The following is a 623-nucleotide window of genomic DNA, read 5'->3' on the forward strand; positions in this document are numbered from 1 at the left end:
CCACACAATGCCTTAGGGCATTAAACTGCTACACAAGGCTAGTTATAATTGAAAGAGGAAGACATTCCCTAATTAATTATGTAAACCATGCTGCAGCACAACCCAGCCTTATTTTCAATAATACAATATAATTTGTTGCACAATTACGTAGTGTATTGTGAGCAACCATCAGTCTTAAGAAGCTACAGCTTTGCTTCTATCATTTCTCATTTGCAGTTGTAGAATTAGGACACACAGCATTGTGAGATTAAAAAGAAAAACACCACCAAAAAATATGCCCCCATAAAACTTTGGGAGTTTCTTTATATTCTTTCTAATTGTGAGCCTGCTTAATGTTACACTTTCAAGCTTTTCACTGCGATGGAGAAATAGGAATGTGCTTTTTCATAAAGTAAAATAGATACTTTCATGTCATCACTGGATTGCTATTCCTGGGGATTTAAAAAGATATAAACTATTATGAACTTTTGCAAAATAAAATGCTAAGAATTTAGGAGGTTTTATTTCGGTCAGCCTCCTTCAAGAGAGACGCTGAAACTTTTATGGAAGAAGCTTTCCTCCAATCCTGTGTGCTTGATAGCAGACCTCAATCTGTTTCTTGCAAGTGTAGCAGGGATGTGGCT

General features: G+C 36.1%; 1 protein-coding gene across 1 annotated transcript in view; it reads left to right on the top strand.

Moving 5' to 3' along the window:
- Positions 1-623, top strand: part of LOC104628621 (protein cornichon homolog 3) — a 26,163-nt gene that overhangs the window by 219 nt on the left and 25,321 nt on the right. The gene's annotated exons all lie outside the window — the stretch shown is intronic.

The sequence above is a fragment of the Phaethon lepturus genome, unplaced genomic scaffold (assembly GCF_000687285.1).
Source record: "Phaethon lepturus isolate BGI_N335 unplaced genomic scaffold, ASM68728v1 scaffold13501, whole genome shotgun sequence".
NCBI classification, from domain to species: Eukaryota; Metazoa; Chordata; class Aves; order Phaethontiformes; family Phaethontidae; genus Phaethon; species Phaethon lepturus.